We start from the raw sequence: 18,553 nt of genomic DNA on the forward strand, positions 1-18,553 counted from the left end.
CACTATAAGATGTTTAACAATATGAAAATTAAGAGAAACTTCATTAAAAATAGAGTCAAGGAGCTGGCCCGGTGGTACAGCAGTTAAGTGCACACTTCTGCTTCGGCAGCCTGGGGTTTGCTGGTTCGGAACCCGGGTGTGGACTTGGCACCACTTGGCAAGCCATGCTGTGGTAGGCGTCCCACATATAAAGTAGAGGAAGATGGGCATGGATCTTAGCTCAGGGCCAGTCTTGCTCAGCAAAAAGAGGAGGATTGGCAGCAGATGTTAGCGCAGGGCTAATCTTCCTCAAAAAAAAAAGGCGTCAAGAGGCCAGAAGGGGGTCCCACACAGTACCACTCCAGGTCAATTACAGGAAAGATAGTTAATTACAGACCCCAACAGAAGTCCTCAATAGGAAAGAATCCTCAATTACAAGAAGAAACGTACGTAGCATCCCAAACAGAAATGACTATCCTAGCAACTCATCCAATGAGAAAGCATCACTAACCAGAACTCTTACTTTTCTCCAATGGACTTCCCTTCTAATTTCCTCTTTTACCCCATAAGATAAGTTCCTCTCCTTTGATTATTTGATTTGCCTGTGGTCAGCCATAGCACGCACATCTCAAATTTCAATTCTTTGGCTATTCCCGAGTAAACTCATTTTGCTGGTTAAAAAAGAAAAAAAAGGCTGTTTTATTTTTAAGGTTGACAACAGCCTCCCAGGCCCCTCTACCCTCTAGATGCCAGTAGCAAACCATGCCTTTCTTCCCCAGCTGTGACTGTTTTCATTTTGTTTTTGGAGGAAGACTCAGAGTTCTCTCACTTCCACCCTTGTCCTCTTCATTCCTTTTCAGCTGATTTTATTAGCCTCAGGTTTATTCTTCCAGCTTACCTTTTTGCAAAAATAAGCAACATGAATATATACCTTCTAATTCCACTGCTTACTTATCAAAAGGGTAGCATTCTATCTATCACCTATTGATAGTTCTGCAACTTGCTTTTTTCACTTAATGCATTTTGGAGATCTCTCTAATTTGGTACATAGAGATCATCCTACTTTTTTTCATGGCTGCATTGTATTCCAGATCATCCTTATTCCGTATCATGGCTGCACTGTATTCCACTGAAGGCCATTTGTGTTGTTTCCAATATGTCATTACAATTACTGCTGCTATGAATAATCTAGTGCTGTGCTTCTCCAAAACTTAATGCACATACAAAGAATCTGGAGGTATTGTGAAATGGCAGATTCTGAGTCAGCTGGTCCCAAGATTCAGCATTTCTAATAAGCTCCCAGGTAGCTCATGCTGCTAGTCCATATACCACACTTTCAGTAGCAAGAACTTGGTGTGAATATTGTTTTGTATTAATAAAGAAATATCCACTAATCCAGATTCCTAGATTCCTAGAAATGGGGTTGCTAGGTAAATACACATATATTTTGTTAGTTATTGTCAGATTCCTCTCCATATGGGGAGAGGAACAGTACCATTTTGTCCTCTCACCAGCTGTATCTGAAGCTTCTTCACAGCCTTACTAACAGTGATGCTCGGACATCTTCGGATGTTTACCAATCTGATAGGTGACAAATGTTCTCTCGTGTAGTTTTAATTAGCATTTCCTTTATCATGAGTGAGGCTGAACATCTTTCCATATGTTTAAAATCCATTGCCTCTTTTCAGTTTTATTTTCCCCCCTGTGAGCAGTTTATGACTTTTGTTCATTTAAAAAAATTGTTTGGTCTTTTTCTTCTTGGTTCTTAAGTGCTCTTTATATATTAGCATTAGTTCTTTGTGATAGGTCGCAAATATTTTTTCCCAGCTTTGCATCTGTTTTCTGACATTGCTTTGGGTGATTTTGGCATATTTTTTATGTAATCAAGTTTAATGATTTTTTCTTTTCTTGCTTCCAGATTTTTGAGTCACAATTAGAAAGTTTTTCTGCAGATCATACACTCACCAATATTTTCTTCCAGTATTTTATGATTTCGTTTTTTACGTTTGGATTGCTGATCCATTTAGAGTTTATTCTGATATATAGGAATATAGATCTAATTTTAACTCTTTCTCAAATGACTTTCCAGTTGTTTTCCAACTCCATTTGTTAAAAAGTCCATATTTTCACTAACGATCTGACAGGCCACCTTTATTACATACCAAATAGCCACATATATCTGGGTCTGTTTCTGAACTTATATTCAGTTCCATTGGTCACCCTCTTTCAATTACAGAGGTCTTGTTATGATATGGTTTCCTATCTGACAGGGCTAGTCCCGCTCACTGCTCTTCTGTTTCAGGGTTTTCCTGGCTACCTTGCTTATTTTCCCAAATAAACTTGAGAAACAATTTGTCATCTCTAAAAAACCCAAAAACCTTAATATATTTGTTAGAATCATATTCAGTTTACCTTGTGGTGAATTAATATGTCTATATTGATTTGTTGTCCTATCCGAGAACATGCTAGATCTTTCTATTTGCTCAAGTATTTTTTTCTTTTTCAAGAGTGTTTTAAAGTTTTCGTCATATAATATTTGCACAATCCTTGTGTAATTTGTTCCTAGTTATTTTATCTTTCTTTTGATAGTATATATAAGCGCTTTTCTTCCCTTATATTTTACAACTGGCTTTTGTTTGTATATGAGAAAATTAATTGTTTTTATGTGTTAAATTTATAACCTTCTGCCTTCCTGAATTTTCTTACTCTTGGTATTATTTTTTTTTCATTGATTCTTTTGAGTCCTGCAACCCTATTATATCACCTGCAAATAGAAATATTTGTACTTCTTTCACCAATTTTCACGTCTCTGTTTTCTCTTGTTTGACTGCATTGGCTATTATCTTCAAAAGAGTAAATTACTTAACCAGTTGTGTCGTCAATACTTACAGGATAAAAAGGTGAGCATAAGAGGCTATCATGGCTTCGCAAAAGAACAAGTCATTCCTAACCTCATTGGCTTTTTTGAAAAATAGGTTTACTCTGGGGAGCCAGCCCTGTGGCCGAGTGGTTAAGTTCGCGCTCTGCTTCAGTGGCCCAGAGTTTTGCCGGTTCGGATCCTGGGCGTGGACATGGCACCGCTCATCAGGCCATGCTGAGGTGGTGTCCCTCATGGCACAACCAGAGGCACTCACAACTAGAATATACAACTATGTACTGGGGGGCTTTGGGGAGAAGAAGAAGAAAAAAAAAAAGATTGGCAACAGATGTTAGCCCAGGTGTCAGTCTTTAAAAAAAAAGATTTACTTGGCAGGGAGACCCAGAAGGGGTTCTGTAGACTTGTATTCTCTGCCATCCTCCCTGGACTTACATTGGGTGGAAGATGTTTCCAAATTATGTAGGTTAATAGTTCTAGGCTCAGCGTCCACCTAGAGAGTTTTATCTTAGCGTAAAGTTTTTGGATGCGTGCTTATCACATCTTCATAACTTAATATCCTTTCAGGTTTATGATGAAAAACAGAATCAAAACCAAAAGTAATCAGATATTTAAAAATAAATGGGATGAGTCGAACACAGCTACTCTGATCACAGTTCATGTGACAAAGACCTGGGGTTTCAATTGTTTATAAACAAACATGAAACATCAGACTGATGGAGCATCACTGGAAATGCTCACAGGACTTCTTCCCCCTCCTTATAGCCGCTGATGTACAGAGGGGAAGAGGGAGCTGGCAATCTGTAATAAAGACCCCTGGCAAACACATCTCTAGCCTCATGGCTGAAGATCTAAAGGGCTTGCAGTGGGCAAAGCATAGCGTATTTTGAGTGTGGGGTAGAGGGGGCAAGTTGGGAAGTGGCCATGGTGAGACTGAGTAGGAGTGAATGGGTAGGGTGGGGCTGGATTGGGAAAGAGGCCTTATGCCGTTCCAAGGAATTTGGGTTTTGTTGGTCAGGCCATGGCAAATCAGTACCGGATTCTAGAGAAGTGACATGATTCATCATCCACTCATTCTTTCCTTCCTTTCCCTCCCACTCTCTCCTTCTCCCTTCTCTCCCCGCCTCCTTCCTTCCTGACTCTAGCATCAGCATTTAGGATGGATTGGATCCAGATGAGAGTGGCAGCTGGGGCCAGTTGGGAGTTGGCTTCTGGAGCCCAGAGCACAGGCAGTTTGGGCATAAGCATAGGTAGTGGCAATGGTGGCAGAGTCTCTGAAGAACTCTGAGCTATGTGGTCACATAATCAGAGGGATGTATTGGGAAGATTGCTCTCCAGCAATGCAGACAAATGGGATGGGAGCCAGACAGAAGGCAGGGAAACCAGTGCTGCAATACTTCAAACAAAAGACACCAAACTGTGAACGAGGGCAGGGGCAGTAGGGGTGGAGGGCATGGAAGGAAGAGCTGTTTAAGAAGGATAGGACCTAGGGGTTGTTGGATGGGTGGGTGAGGAAGGTGGAATCTAGCATGACTCAGATGACTGACTTGGACCAGTGGGTGAATGACCTGACACAAAGCAAGATTGGGAAAACAGGAACGCAAATGAATTTGGAGGAGAAAGTGAATTTTGTTTTTGATACACTAAGGTTGAAGTTCCTTCCTGGAAGGCTCAGGTGAGAGGCCTAGTCACCAGATGTCAGTGGGGGGGTCATCATCAAATGGATGCAGGTCATGGGCTGGGAAGGTTTGCAGGGAAGACATGGACCCCCAGGAATGCCAATACGTAAGGGCGAATAGAGGATAAAAGAGGCAGGAAAAGACAAGGAGAACCCAGGGAGGCATGAAAAGAATCTGGAAAGAGTGTTGTTAATGACAAACAAAAGAGGAGAGTTTCAACAAGGAGCGGTTTACAGCAAGGACAAGTCCATGTGGGCCAGGAGTGGGTGGCCATGACTGAGCAGCAGTGACGATCCTTAGAAGTGAGTGGGTGTAGGATCTTGAAGGGGAACAGAAGATGCCACCCCAAAACGGGCCACTTTGGCATCCAGATTTTCTTGAGCTGAAAAAAAAATCAGGACCCGGCAGATTCAGGAAGAACTTTTACCCTTCTCTTAACTGCCTAAAAGAATTTAGATAAGGAGACTGGCTCAGAAAGAGAGCAATTACCAGAGAGAACATTTTTTTATCTTAAAGATGTATTTGCATGGCAAGGCAAACTCCTAATTATCAAACGTCTGCTCTTCTCATCTGCCAGTGAATTACCTTCTCCTCAGACCCCTATCCCATTCCCTGGTTCAGGATGGCCTGTAAACCTCAATCTCCCAACTTGCCCTTGGGTCTCACATTTTTATGGGGCTTCCATACATACAAAATTAAATTTGTTTTTCTCCTGTTAATCTGTCTTATGTCAATTTAATTATTCTATCAGCCAGAGGACCTAGAAGGGAAATTTTTTTCAGCCCCTAACGTCTGACAGGTCTTCTTGAGGACAGTGAAGGCTGCAGAGGATGGATGCTGGTAGAGGGATGGATGGTGAGGAAGCTGAGCCAGATGCTAAAATTCTCCAGTCATGGGCCTGCAATGACCAGGAAAGGAGGCTGGAAGCTGACGTTGCCTGGTGGCTTGGGAGGGGCCAATGGTGCTGTGAGAGCCCCACCCGCGCCTCCCCTGCCAGGGCTGAGGGATCAGAACGTGCAACCTCCGCGGGCTGGGGGTAGGGGAGGGAGGGTACGAGGGGGCTGTGCTTGGCGATCAGAGCAAGCCCCAAGCTGAGTCAGAGGGCAGAGGACGGGGTGAGTCACGTAGGGCTGGGCACCGGGCTCCGGGAATAGGGAGGGGAGACAGGTTCCGGAAGGGCTCGGGTCAGGGATGAGAGCGGAGGTGGACTGAGGTACCAGGGCTCAGAACCTCTGAAAACTACAGGCACCACTCGGCCTCCGAGAGGCTAGCCCCTGCTGCGGAGGGGCGGGATCCTAGGCCCACCCCAGCTCGGCTCCCGCCTGGGAGCAAATGATTAGAGAATGCGGGAGCTGCGGGGGCGCTTCGCCCGGGTCCGCGGTGCCCGGGTCCCTCGACTGCCCTCCATTCTCGAGGCGCCCCTTCCTCCAGCTGCGGCCCTGGCACCCGCTGTGCGTCGGCCCGGCCCGGCAGCAGCCCGCCCCTCGGCGCCCCAGGAGTCCGCATCCCCAGGCCGCCGCCGGGCGGCGCGCAGTTGGTGGAAGCGCTCGCCACGCCTGGGCGGGGCAGGAAGAACAAAGGCGGGACGGGGTTGCGGCCCAGGCTAGTGGGGTGAGGACCAGGCTGGGTCTCAGGGGGCAGGACTGGACCCGAAGAACAGGGCTGGGACTGAGGAGGTAGGGCGCCACTCCTGGGCCCGGGAGGACCGGGCCAGGAGCCGAGGAGCGCAGGGCACCGCGACAGGAGGGCCTGGAACGAGGATCACCGGAGGTGAACCACCAGGGCACCTGGCCGGGTAGAGGAGAGTCACGTGACACCTCGTACACCCTAAGGGGGCCTGTCTGTTAGTTTCTACCACAGCGCCCTCTTTATTTCCTTCACAGCGCTAGCCAGCATCTGTAATTAGCTGTATTCGTTCATTCTCGGTTTCCACTAGAAGGTCATTTCCAGGAGATGGGGCGAAATCTCCCCGCGTTCCCCAGTGATGGAACAGCGCCCAACGCGAGGGACACGGGGCAAGGAGTGAAAGGGAGGATCATGAGCCCGAGGAGGCTGGAAGACCTGGGAAGAGGAAGGGACTGGCTTTCAGACTGAGGACAACGCTGGCCGGCGACCAGGGTCAGCGCAGGGTACCGCATTGACTGTATCAGCGGTCCAGCAGCACAAGAGCTCACCTTAAGACTTCATCACATCACATCTGACGTGGCGATCCACCCTGATGCCACTCAGACTACTGCCAGACACTCTTGGCTTTATCAGGGTCACACCCACAAACCATCAGATCCACACCAGGTCACACCGGGACTGGGACAGTGTGTGTACGGTCCGTGTTCACCAAAGTCCTGAGGCCCAGCTTTCTGTTGTTGCTCCAGTTTTTAATTAGATATTTGAGACCTTATCTATACCTTAGGCCATTTTTACTGCACTTCCCAAAATAAACACAAGATATAAATAATTTAACTTGAGTGGAAAAGTAGAGTTTTCATTACCCTACACAAATCTTTAAAATACTAGATGCACCTTGCCAAGTTGTGCTGGTCACTTACTTTAGTGTAGGATGCTCAAAGTATCCAAATGAATAGTGTCAAGTTTTGCCACCCAGTTGCTGGGCCGGCAGCGCTCTGCTGAAGAGCCGATCTTCCTGTCTGCTCCTGCCGGGGATTTGTCATCCTGTGGTGGGTTGCCTGAGAGCCGGTCCCGCTCCTGTACCCCTGTATCCTCACGCAGCCCCAGGGCTTTTTTGGAGAAGTTCCTTTTGTAGCAGGATTCTTCCGTGGAAGTATTGATCAGCGGTGTACTTCTTTGTTAATCCCAGCTTTCCATTTTTTAGTTGGTACTAAGAGTTTTTCTGACCCATCAAAGATTCTCTTCCTGTTTTCCAGTGAGACTAAGAATTTATGTTTTTAAAATACTATTTCTGTGTCTGGGGATTTGGATGTGAAGGCCTCGCCATGAGCTCTGTTTGCTGTCTTGCAACAGAATGTTTTCATCCTCTTATAATTCTGCACATTTTAGCCTCTCGCCTTCCACTCCAAGCTCAGCCCAGAAGATTGCTCTACATGCACTTTACTTGATACTGTTGCAAAAGCAACATGTGTCCCTATAATAAAATCCAGCAATCCAGAATAATAGAAAGTAAAGAATGAAATAGTCCTGTCCTTTCCCAGACACCCTTGTGTATATTTAAAAACTATATATGGAAACATCTACATTTATATAATATTTTTTTTAAAAATGGGACCATACTGTGCCCCCAAAAAGATAAAAGTCCTTAATATGAACTGAGACCCCTGCTGACACTATTCTGAAGTCGTTTTATTTTTCTCTGGGAAAAGTGAGGTTAACAGAGCATGATTATTATCCATTGCTCCTAAGGTCTGTGAAACAGGCAGGCTGTATGCATTTGCACTGAAGGAGAAGATGTGACATCAGCAAAATTCCCCACTTAAACCCTCTTTATTTAAAAAGACTCACGCATATATATAAATACACACATCTTCAAGATGATGGCTATTGTTGATGCAAATAATCCATAATCAATCTATAAATCAAAATTGGGGTGAGTTTAATACGAGCCAGATCTGAGGACTAGCCCAGGGCCTTCCTTCCCCCAAGGAATGAAGGGCACCAAAGAAGTAGGGTGTACAGAGTGGTTATATATTGGAACAAAGTGTACATCACATATGACAGGATTGTCCTTTTTACAACAGTCACAAGATTGCCTAGTTGGCACAGTGATTCACACAGCAGGTAGCAGGTCTGCTGTCTTGATGGACACAGCAGGTAGCAGGTCTGCTGTCTCAAGCTGGGTGGTCACAGGGTGAGCACAGCAATCAGTTCCTAGCCTAGGGAGAGATGCTCATCCCTAAGGAAATGCCAACGGTGGGGGGATAAGTTGCATCTTTATCTTAAGGGCATTTGTTCTTATCTTTGGGACATAGGAAATGCTTAAAGCAATGCATGCTCAACAGCCACATCAGGCCCTTTTGGAAAAACAAGGTCAGGCTGAGTTAGTTTTACACCAAATGGCTTCCTCATATATTCTAATATATCGTATTGTTTGCCATTTGTTTATCACTATTTATTTTGCATCATTCTTTGCACCAGCTCCCCGTTTGAGTACATTTTCCCCATCAGTTGGTAAGCTCCATGATACCACGGGGGACCAGGGGACCAGAGAACCAGAGTCTTTTTGCTCAGAAGTAAGTCCATCATGTCCCAAATAGCAATTGACACAGAGTAGGTTCTTAGTAAACACTTCCGAATGAATGAATGAATGAATCTTACTGATCTGAGGCTTTTAGAGTCGTCCTTTTTCTTTTCTTTTCTGTTCTTTTTTGAAATATATTATGCTTAAGGTCTAATTGCCAGTGCAATACAAGAAATGTACATTTGGTCATTCAGATGATCAAAATATATTTCTCATGTATTTAATCTTTGTCCGTTGTTCCTGGCTCACAGTCCCAAAATCCTTGGAATTTCCTGAGCTATCAGAGCAATAAGAGCATCTTTTGTTACAATACTTGGTCTCTTGTCCTCAGTTCCTGAAATTGCTTCAGAGCCATAAAGGTGAGATAAGTGTCTTGTTATTGGTAACAAGCTCCTTTCCACAGCAACTGAGTTTATGTTAATCAGTTGACATTTGGAAAGCACCTAAGGATGGGAGCTGGTTGCCAGCAGAACCACGAGATTAAAGAGTTGGAAGTTTCGGTCCCATCTCCTGACCTTCAGGGAGGGGAGAGGGCTGAAGGTTGGATCAATCGCCATTGGCTGAAGATTTAATAAATCATGCCTATGTAACAAAGCTTCCATAAAAACTCAAAGGACAGGGTTCAGGGAGCTTCCAGGTTGGGGACCAGAATGCTCCCACAGGCCACTATGCCACACCCCAAACTCCACAGGACAGAAGCTCCTTTGTTTGGGATCTTGCCCTATGTATCTCTTCATCTGGCTGTTGATTCGTGTGGTTACCAAGCAAGGGTTCACTGTCCAATGTGCGCAGAAGCTGATACAATGGCACCAGTTTTTGAGAGAAGAAGAAAACCTTATTGTGGGGTCAACCCATAAGGAGACAGCAGGTAAGGTTCTCAAGTCTGTCTCCCTGATCCAGGGTATGGGGTGAAATTTAAGGAGTTAGAGGTATAAGCTTATTGGCTGGTCTTGAATCAGTGAAAATATGGTAATGAAGCTATTTGGGCTGCTGAAAGCCGGATTTTCTTTAGTGAAGGGCTTCTTGCTTCATAAAGGGCTCCAGTAGCAATATTTCTGAAGATTCTTGGTTCTGGGGACATCTTTGGGCTATGGGTTTCCACCTGGCACATGCACAGTGCCGTCTCTGTTATTGAGCAAGGTTTGATTAATCAATAATCTGCTTTAAGGAAGCAAAACTGGTTTAACGTTTTATGTGCTATTTCAGTATCCTTTGTAATAAACTGATAATCTACCGAGTAAACAGATTTCCTGAGTCCTGTGAGCCACTCTAGCAAATTAATAGAACCCAAGGAGGGGGTCATGGGAACCTCTGATTTATAGCTAGTTGGTCAGAAGCACAGGTGACAACCTCGGCTTGCAGTTGGCTTCTGAAGAGAGGCAGTCTTGCAGTCTTATCCCATGGTATCTAATGCTCTCTCTGGGTAGATAGTGTCATCATTGAGTCAAATTGTGGGACACCCAGCTGGTGCCCCAAGCATTGCTTGGTGATGTGGGAGGAAAACTCCCCCCTTCACATGCTGGAATTGGGTCCTGAACCCCAAATAGCCTCAGAGGTAGTGTTGTGCTGGTCTTCCTTTATTCTGGTTTGGTTTCCACTTTGCCAATTCACTAGTTATCTACTTCTCTTTTGAGTTCAAATGATACACAACATTTAAAGATTTGTAATTTGCTAGAACACAAATAAAAGGGATTTCTTCCATTGATACTTAACATGAGATAATATGGTAGAGGCAAAATATTTCATAAATATATGATAAAATTTCATAATTATTGTAATTTTCCATCTTTGGTGTTAAGGCACATAGCCATTCATTAATCCTATAATACAGGATTGATTCAGAAAAGAGATTTTCTTGTAGTAATTTATACATGTTCATGTCAGATCCAGTCTTTCATTTGATTAGTTGAATATGGAAAAAACAATTAAAATGATGCAATCAGTCTCTAAAATTAGAATAACAGCTGATAAGACTGCCAATAAACAGTAGTGTATTAGGAGTTTTAAAAGAAGTTAGAAAAACACAATTTTTTGGAGATATTAGTATTACTAAAAATATCTTCTTATAACTAACAGCATATATATTTATGTAAATTAGAAATTTACTCTAGTAGCTTGTAAGATTTTTAAAAGCAGGGATGTTAGTGTGACTAAACTTTTACATATCATAATCTTTGCGTGTGTGTGTGTGTGAGGACGATTGTCCCTGAGCTGACATCTGTGCCAATCTTCCTCTATTTTGTATATGGGATGCTGCCACAGCGTGGCTTGATGAGCAGTATGTAGGTCTGTGCTCGGGACCTGAACCTGCAAACTCTGGGCTGCTGAAAGAGTGTGTAAACTTAACCTCTGGGCCCACCCATATAATAATTACTTTTAATACAATTTTTATTTTGGAACAATTTTAGATTCACAGAAAAGTTGCAAAAAGTAATACAGAGTTCCCATATAGCCCTAATACAGTTTCCTTTAATGTTAACATCTAATATTATTGTGGTACATTTGTCAAAACTAGGAAGCCAACACTGGTATATTACTATTAACTAAATCCCAGACTTCATTTGGATTTCACTAGTTTTTCCATTAATGTCAGCACAGAAAACAAAGAGCCAAGTGGCAGAAGTTAAGTCCTTCCTTATCAGTAATTGCTTTAAATGTAAATGGATTAAAGTCTCCAATAAAAGGCAGAGATTGGCAGACTGGATTAAAAAAACATGATCCAGGGCCAGCCCAGCAGCCTAGTGGTTAAGTTCAGCATGCTTCACTTTGGGGGCCTGGGTTTGGTTCCCAGGCATGGACCTACACCACTCTGTTAGTGGCCATGCTGTGCTGGTGGCCCACATGCTAAAAAATAGAGGAAGATTGGCACAGAGGTTAGCTCAGGTCAAATCATCCTCAGTGACCAAAAAAAAAAAGAACCATGATCCAACTATATTCTGTCTACATGATACTCAATCCAGATCCAAATACACAAATAAGTTGAAAGTAAAAGGACAGAAAAAGATATTCCATGCAAAAAGTAATCAAAAGACATCTGGGGTGGCTATATTAATATCAGACAAATTAGACTTTCAGTCAAAAACTGTAGGAAGAGACAAAGAAGGACATTATAGGTTGATAAAATGTTCAATACAACAAGAAAATATAACAATTCAAAACATTTACCTATGGGGCCGGCCCCATGGTCGAGTGGTTAAGTTCACACGCCCAGCTTCAGCAGCCCAGGGTTTCACCAGGTTGGATCCTGGGTGTGGACATGGCACCACTCATCAAGCCATGTTGCGGCGGCATCCCACATGCCACAGCTGGAAGACTCAGAACTAAAAATGCACGACTATGTACCAGGCGAGCTTGGAGGGGGGAGAAAAAGGAAAAATAAAATCTTAAACAAAACATTTACCTAACAACAGACCCTCAAAATATGAGGCAAAAATGGACAGAATTTAAGAGAGAGACAAATAGTTCTACATTAATAGTTGGAGACTTTAATACTCCACTTTCAATAAGGGATAGAAGATCTCAACAGAAGGTCAATAGGGAAATAGAGGACTTGAACGAACATATAAACCAACTAGACCTAACAGACCTACACAGAACACTCCTCCCAACAGCAGCAGAGTACACGTTCTTCTCAAGTGCACATGGAACATTCTCCAGGATAGACCGTATGTTAGGGCACAAAACGAGTCTTAATGGATTCAAAAAGATTGAAAATGTACGGGGTATATTCTCTGACCACAAAGGAATGAAGCTAGAAACCAATAACAAAAAGAAATTAAACAATGCATTCTTAAAAAGCCAATGGGTCAAAAAAGAAATCACAAGGAAAATTGGAAAATACTTAGAGATGAGTGAAAATGAAAACACAATATACCAAAACTTACAGGATGCAGTGAAGGCAGTGCTCAGAGGAAAATTTATTCTTGTAAATGCCTACATTAAAAAAGAAGAGTGGGGCTGGCTCAGTGGTGTAGTGGTTAAGTTTGCACACTCTGCTTTGGTGGCCCAGGGTTCACAGGTTTGGATCCCAGGTGCGGACCTATGCACCACTCATCAAGCCATGCTGTGGCGGCATCCCGTATATGAAATAGAGGAAGACTGGCACAGATGTTAGCTCAGAGACCATCTTCCTCAAGCAAAAAGAGGAAGATTGGCAACAGATGTTAGCTCAGGGCCAATTGTCCTCACCAAAAAAAAAAAAAGGAGAGATCTCAAATCAAAAACTAACTTTACACTTTGAGGGGGCTGGCCTGGTGGCACAGGGGTTAAGTTCATACATTATGCTTCAGCGGCCTGGGGTTTGCTGGTTCAGATCCTGGATGCGGACATGGCACTGCTTGGCAAGCCATGCTGTGGCAGGCGTCCCACATATAAAGTAGAGGAACATGAGCATGGATGTTAGCTCAGGGCCAGTCTTCCTCAGCAAAAAGAGGAGGTTTGACAGCAGATTTTTGCTCAGGGCTAATCTTCCTCAAAAAAAACCTAACTTTACACTTTGAGGAACTAGAAAAAGAAAACCAAACTAAACCCAAAGCTAACAGAAGGAAGGAAATAATAGATTAGAGTGGAAATAAATAAAATAGAGAATAGAAAAACAATAGTCAATGAAACTTGAAGTTGGTTGTTTGAAAAGAAAAACAAAATTGACAAACCTTTAGCTAGACTGACAAAGAAAAAAAGAAAAAAGATAGCAAATAACTAAAATTAGAAATGAAAGTGGTGACATAACTACCGACCTTACAGAAATAAAAAGGATTACAAGAACAACCGTATGCCAACAAATTTGATAACCTAGATAAAATGGAAAAATTCCTAGAAGCTCACAAATTACATAAAGTTACTTATGAAAAAATAGAAAATCTCAACAGATCTATAACAAGTAAAGATATTGAATGAGTAATCAAAAATCTCTCAACAAAGAAAAGTCCAGGACCAGGTGGCCTCACTAGTGAATTCTGTTAAACACTTAAAGAAGAATTAACACCAATCCTTCAGAAAAACTTCCAAAAAATCAGAGGAGGGAACATTTGCTATTCATACCCTGATACCAAACCTAGATAAAGACATCACAAGAAAACAAAATTACAGATCAATATTCCTTATGAATATTAATGTAAAAATCCTCAAAAAAATACTAGCAAACTGCATCCAACAGCATATTAAAAGGATTATACACCATGACCAAGTGGAATTTAGTGCAGGAATGCAAGGGTAGTTCAACATAAGAAAATCTATCAATGTAACACCCACATTAATAGAATGAAGAGGAAAAAAACACATGATCATCTCAATTGGCACAGAAAAGAGATTTGACAAAATATGACACTCCATAATAATCATAATAATTTAAAAACACTCAGAAAACTAGGAATAGAAATGAGGAACTTCCTCAACATGATAAAGGGCATTTATGAAAAACCTACAGCTAACCTCATATTCAATGGTGAAAGACTAAAAGCTTTTCCCTCCAAATCAGGACCAACACAGGATGCCCACTTTTGCCACTGTTGTTTAGCAGTATGCTGCAATTTCTAGCCAGAGCAATTAGACAAGGAAAAGAAATAAAAATTATCACAATTGGAAAGGAAGAAGTAAAACTCTCTATTCACAGATGACGTGATTCTATACACAGAAAATCTCAAAGAATCCCTAAGAAAGCTACTGGATCTAACATACAGATTCAGCAAAGTTGCAGACGCAAGATGGACATGCAAAAATCAGTTGTTTCTATACATGTGTAATGAACAATCTGAAGAGGAAGTTAAGAAAGAAATCCCATTTACAATAGTATCTAAAATAATAAAATACCCAGGAGTAAATTTAACCAAGGAGGTGAAAGACTCGTGCACTGAAAACTACAAAACACTTCTGAAAGAAATTAAAGATCTAAATAGATGGAAAGACATCTTGTGTTAATGGATAAGACGACTGAATTGTCAAGACATCAATACTACCCAAAGCAACCTACAGTGATCCCTATCAAAATTTCAACAGCATTTTTTTTGCAGAAATGGAAAAGCCAATTCTCAAGTTTATATGGAATTACAAGGGGCTTCAAATAGCCTTTTTCAAGACGAAGTTGGAAGACTCCCACTTCCTGATTTCAAAACTTACTACAAATCTACAGTAATCAAAACCATGTGGTACTGGCATAAGAATAGACATATAGACTAATGGAGTAGAGAATCCAGAAAGAAACCCGTACATCTATGGTTAGTTGTTTCTCATAAGGGTACCAAATCCATTCAATGGGAGAAAGAATAGTCTCTTCCATAGATAAGCTGGGACAACTGGATTTCCACATGCGAGGATGAAGTTGTACCCTTACTTCACACCATATACAAACATAACTCAAAATCAATTAACAACCTAAATATAAAAGCTAAACTAGAAACACGTTAGAAGAAAACATAGGAGTAAATCCTCATGACCTTGGATTTGGCAATAGGTTCCTAGGTATGACACCAAAAGTCCAAGGCAAATCCACAGAAAACAGATACATTGGATTTCATCAAAATTAAATATATTTGTGTATCAAAGGACAGTATCAAGAAAATGAAAGACACTGGAAACCATGCTTGAAGAAAGGTCCAACCAAGATGCATGCAGACACAGGTGTGCTGTATACTTACTACTGTAAGATTACTTTGAATCAGGTTAATGTGCTTTAAAGGCTTCTCCAGCCGCCTTAGAGGTCGTTGAGTTCTTTCTGCGGTCGTGGTTGTTTGTTGTTGCCCTGCAAAGGCGAGATGTTAGAGCCTAGAAAGAGGTGCGCTTCTCAGGGTGCCTTCAATTCTCAACTCCTTTGGAAACAGACTGCATTTGTATAGGGTTTGTGGTTTTGGTTTACGTTCTTTTTTTAATCTTATGAAAAAGTGATAACCTCCTCCTTCCCCACACCTCCCTTTTAACCCTGTCATTGGGGATACTTTTTACTTCATTATCACAGTTAAAAGCTGAGCTCTGGAGCCAGGCTGCTTTGCATCTGTATTAAACTCTTCGGACCTCGGTTTTCTCATCTGCAGAATGGAAATAACCACAGAAATTGTATCACGGTGTTGCTGTGAGGATTAAGCCAGATAATCCACGAAAGGAAGCTAGCATGCTGTCAGTACACAGTGAGCACTCTGTAAGAGCTAATGATTATTATCTCACACTAGTCTTTTCTCTAATAATTACCCAGAAATATTAAGTTGCCTTTTTAGCTTATCCTTGAATAGCAGGGAGCACTTACTTAATTCACATTCCTTCATCCAAGATTTATTACTCTGAGTCATAAATAAAGTGAGAAGAAAGTCACACGACAGAATTTTGGCTTAATTATATTTGCAATTCCAGTGGTATGATCTTGAAAGTACTCTTTACTTCTAATTTTTAATCAAACCTGCATCCATCATACATCTGTTTGTACAGTGAAAGCCTAATACCTCTAACTGTACAGTGGCTAAAATGCTCTGATGGATTTGGAGAGGAGATACGAAGTTGAAGCTTTGGGTGGGTCCAAGTACATGCAAAAGTAATTTCTAAAACATGTTGAATTTGCCAGTATCTGGTTGTCAACTAAATCCTTAGGTAAAATAAGTTAAAATATGAGAAGTTTGTGTTCTCATGTTTTTGAGTAGCCAATTATTCATGGTATGAATGACCACTTAACATCAAAAACCTATTTAATCACAGAGAGATTTTTACTTGAATCCAGCCTCTAGATTACCATTTTGTTGGGATGATATCCATTTGTAGGGCCTGGGCCTTGCTTGCTGGGCAGAAACTCCCAGGCCCGTTGCTACCATGTGTCCTTCTGGCTCCCTTCTGGGTAGGCAGCCCAGCTACTGGGATTTGTAATGACTTGGGCTTGGCCATCCTGGATCCTCCCTTATCCCACGAGAAGAACAGCACAACTTACAGGGACACAGAGCACCTCCATGTGAGCTACTGTTCTGGGAACGCTGGAAGTACCAAGGACAGCCCTGTGGCAAGCGTGCAGCCTTTGTTCCTCTGCCTACTTAAGCAAGCTTCTCTTAAGGGGGGTTGCGGGTTCCGTCCAGTAGGCCACCACAGGACACTCTCCTGTAAGTAGGACCCAATAAACCTGATATCGACCCTGATATCAGTTTCCCCACATTAAACCCAGCATATATGGGGTTAAGACCCAAACACTCATTCCCTGCTTACTCACTGGCTTCTATGGGGTTAAAACCAAAACACTCATTCCCTGCTTACTCACTGGCATCCTGGCTCCAGAATCCACTATCCTCCATGGAGACAGACACCGTCAAGGACAAGAACCTGGATTATCTCCTCCCCGCAGAGAGATACAGGCTGGTGGGAAAGCTGCTGACCAGCAAGGTCATGGGCTCCCTCCTCTCTGCAAGTGTCTCAAGGCCAAGGACAGGCTGGTGGGAAAGCTCCAACCAGCAAGGCCATATGCTCGCCCTCCCCTACCTAAAACCCCAAATAAAAACCCTTCCTTTTAGCTTTTCGGAGAGTTTGGGATTTCAGCGTTAGCTGCCCTCTCTCCTTGCTCAGCGCTGTGCAAAAATAAAATTCCTACTTTCTTCCACCACACCCGGTGTCAGAGATTGGCTTGCTGTACAAGTGAGTGAACTCACTTCAGGTTCTGTAACAAACCTATATGTCTTGTTCGCAGTCTCCGGGTTGTTTCCTTCGGTCTCTCGGCATGATTCCCCCCAGCCCTAGCCCAGCTGGGCCTGTGGCGGAACACCACTTAAGACTTATTAATGCAAAAAGCCAGTTCATAACATGTTGCCATTAGAATTCCAGCCACAGCTTCTGAGGAATTAAGATTGATCACTCTTGATAAGCGGCAGATCTTTCCAAAGCACCACGGGAAGACAAACTTCTCAGAAACCAGATGTTTTGTAAGGAGATCAACGTAATAGCTCATTTCCTGATGAAACTGGCAGGGGTCCATGTCTTCTAGTTATGTTCGAGAAAAACCATTAGATTTCCTCATGAGATTTCAGAATTTGGATGATCTTCAACTGGAGACAATGGATACCCTGAAAACATATAACATCTGCTCACCCCAAAATGTCCAAAGAAACCTGGAAATACTCAGAACTACCAGCATGTTCATGGAACAAAGACTGTGCCTCCATCCTACCTCCAAGGTCTATTTCCTGGGAACTCAGCAGCATGGTAAAAAGAACAGAAGGGAATTAAGAAAAAGAATATCTGGCTAAAAGTGAAAGACAACCTACAGAATGGGAGAAAATATTTACAAATTATATATATGATAATACCCAGAATATGTAAAGAACTCCTACAACTCAACCACAAATGGACAAACAACTCAATTAAATATTGGGCAAAAGACTTGCATAGACATTTCACCAAAGAAGATATATGAACATCCAATAAACACATGAAAAGATGCTCAACACCAGTAGTCATGAGGGAAATGCAAACTAACCACAATGGGATACCACTTTACACCAATTAGGATAGTTATAATAATTTTTTTAAAAAAAGAAACATAACAAAAGTTGATGAGAATATGGAGAAATCACAACCCTCGTACATTGCTGGTGGGAATGTCAAATGGTGGCGCCACTGTGGAAAATAGTTTGGCAGTTCCTTGAAAAGCTAAACAGAATTATCATATGACCCAGCAATTTCACTCCCAGGAATATAACCAAAAGAATTAAAAACAGGGACTGAGATAATTGCATATCAGTATTTATTGCAGCATTATTCACAAGAGCCAAATAATCCAAGTACCCATCAACAGATGAATGGATAAACAAAATGTGTTGTATATGTACAATGAAATATTACTCAGCCATAAAA

General features: G+C 42.2%; 2 long non-coding RNA genes across 2 annotated transcripts; one reads left to right on the forward strand and one right to left on the reverse strand.

Moving 5' to 3' along the window:
- The first annotated feature begins 5,526 nt into the window (after positions 1-5,526).
- On the forward strand, positions 5,527-6,917 carry LOC139077386 (uncharacterized). The gene is made up of 2 exons (XR_011529857.1): positions 5,527-5,648; positions 6,470-6,917. It is a non-coding gene; the product is annotated as an uncharacterized lncRNA (long non-coding RNA).
- A 1,928-nt stretch (positions 6,918-8,845) lies between these two features.
- LOC139077387 (uncharacterized) lies at positions 8,846-17,039 on the reverse strand. The gene is made up of 4 exons (XR_011529858.1): positions 16,968-17,039; positions 15,376-15,479; positions 11,909-12,093; positions 8,846-9,868 (listed from the first exon to the last, which is right to left on the reverse strand). It is a non-coding gene; the product is annotated as an uncharacterized lncRNA (long non-coding RNA).
- Between the last annotated feature and the right edge of the window lie 1,514 nt (positions 17,040-18,553).

This window comes from Equus przewalskii, chromosome 19 (genome assembly GCF_037783145.1).
Source record: "Equus przewalskii isolate Varuska chromosome 19, EquPr2, whole genome shotgun sequence".
Classification (NCBI taxonomy): Eukaryota; Metazoa; Chordata; class Mammalia; order Perissodactyla; family Equidae; genus Equus; species Equus przewalskii.